This window comes from Pteropus alecto, unplaced genomic scaffold (genome assembly GCF_000325575.1).
Source record: "Pteropus alecto unplaced genomic scaffold, ASM32557v1 scaffold106, whole genome shotgun sequence".
Classification (NCBI taxonomy): Eukaryota; Metazoa; Chordata; class Mammalia; order Chiroptera; family Pteropodidae; genus Pteropus; species Pteropus alecto.
This window is the reverse complement of record NW_006442103.1, coordinates 10,812,547-10,814,842: the sequence shown is the minus strand read 5'-3', so window position 1 is coordinate 10,814,842 and position 2,296 is coordinate 10,812,547.

Genomic DNA, 2,296 nt, shown 5'->3' with positions numbered 1-2,296 from the left:
GGTCCTAATCCCCTATTACTGATGTCCTTGAAGGAAGAGACAGTCGGGGTGGGTGGGCACCAAGGAAAGGCCACGAGGGACACGGTGAGGAGGTGGCCCTCCGCAAGCCTCCAGGAGCGAGGCCTCAGGAGAAACCAACCTTGCCGTCACCTTGATCTTGGACTTCCGGCCTCCGGAACTGTGAGAAATAAATTTGTCTTTGAAACCATCCAGCCCACGGAAAGTGCTAGGGGAGCGTCTACGTCTTACATATCATCCAAACCCCCAGGGCCACAGGCCCAGGTGCTGGGGCTCGGGTCCGAGCCTCCCTCCAGCTTGAGGCCGCCTGCCTCGCCGTCTCAGGAGCTACGGCTGAGAGACTGGCCACCAGCGTGGCTCAGGGAGCCCCAGGGACACAAGCCTGAGCATCTGGACAGCCGTCTGCCCACAATCTACCTCACTGCTCATGAACGAGCCTCTCTCTATGAGCAATGAGCCCCCAGCCCCAGGGAGCAGACATGCGGACAGTGGCTGAGATTTGGGGCTCAGTTTGCAGGATTCCCAAGCGACAGTCGAGAGCTGCGGGAGGTGTGTCTGGCCCCCACCCAGAACACTCCTTGACACATGAGAGGCCTGTCTTTCGAGGCTCCTTGTTCCCTCTCACAGGACCTAAAAATAAAGCTCCAAGGACACAGTTATTCTGGTCTCGGTGCTAAACGGAGCCCTGAAAAAGAAAGGGACTCTCAAGTTCCGTGGCCGGGGCCAGAGGAGAGGGCAAGGACGAGAGGTGGGGGAGGCTCAGCACCTCTGGACGGAGCTTCGGCATTGGCGCCGAGGAGACCGAGGCCACCAGCTCAGAGGAGACGGCCGGGCCCATGAGCAGTCCCCAAAAAGAAGGCACAGTTCCACCAGCAGGAAGACAGCTATAGTCTGCATCTTAATGGGCCCCACCGCCCAGAAACTGCAGGGCGTGTCTGATGCACTGGATCCTGGCTGTGGTCCCAGCTCCCTGTAGCTGTAATTCCCTGGGGTGAAGGGCTGTTCCAGCGACCCGGAAGGACAAATGCTGTCCCCATGCCCCTCAGACACACACGGCAGGTATAAGCCTCACCTGGTCACCTGCAGCCCAAAATGTAATCCTGATATTACAGATGATCTAGAAAGATTACAGAGGGCGGACACCGGAAAACAAAGGCTTAGAAGGAAAAGGCCAACCAGCCAGAGGCCCCGTGACTGAGGGGTTTGAGGACGGGGACAATGCCTCCTGTGTCTGTGCCTCCTGCGGAAGCTGGCACTGTGCCCTGCGCATAGTAGGCACTTAGCAAATTCTATTGCTTGGTTGGCCGCTGCCTTGGGGACCTGGGGTGGGGAGGAGGAAAGTTGCAGAAAACAAGGTGTACAAAGCTGGCATCTGTGATTAGGTCACTAGAGGGCACTCCAGGACAAGAGCTGAGTCCCAGCAGCCCTCACCCTGCTGAGCTTAGAGGGACAGTTCGGAGTTCGTTTATTCATTCAACACACAACGACCGAAAAATTGCTCTGTCAAATACTACGTGCTATGAAGGACACGAAAATGATTGAGATGCGACTCCTGCCCTCAAAGATGGGGTCATGTGACTAGAAAGAGAAGAGGCACAAACTAACGTTTCCGTATTTATCTACTGGTAGCTTCTCTTTATCAAGGGCTCGGTAATCTTCACACACTGTTCCTTCTACCTATAACTCATCCCTCCCTCACGTCGGCACGCCTTCTCCTCTCTTCCACGTCTTTGCTCAAATTCACCCTTCCGGAAGCCTTCCCTTCACACCTCGTTTGAACGCACGAAGGTCACAGCACTCTCCGTCCTTTGTGTCCCCTCCGCTTTTCCCCATGACGTTCAAAACCATCTACTACGCTCCGGGACTCACACAGGTACTATCTCCATCATCCGTGCCCCCCACAGAGCTCCACGAGGGTGGCGGGGTCCATGTGTTGTGTTCACTGGTGGACACGATGCCCAGAACAGTGCTTCACACAAGTAGGTTCTCAAAACATCCTCTTTAATAAACAAGACCAGTGACAATTCTAATTAGTCCCGAGTAAACTGAGCAGCCAAGAGTCAGCCAGTGAGTATTCCTGCGGTTCGGAGGGTTTGGGTGAGGGGGGCATCGTGTGCAGTAGTGGGGTCTTCTTAGAGGAGGTGACCTTTACTCTGGTTTTGAAGGATGAGGAGCAGTTCACGGGTCAGAGAAAGTGCAAAGGGCCCTCAGGCAAAGGGATCAGCAGGAGCCAAGGCCCAGAGGCCAGCCCTGCGGGGTGCAGGGTGTGGCAGGGACA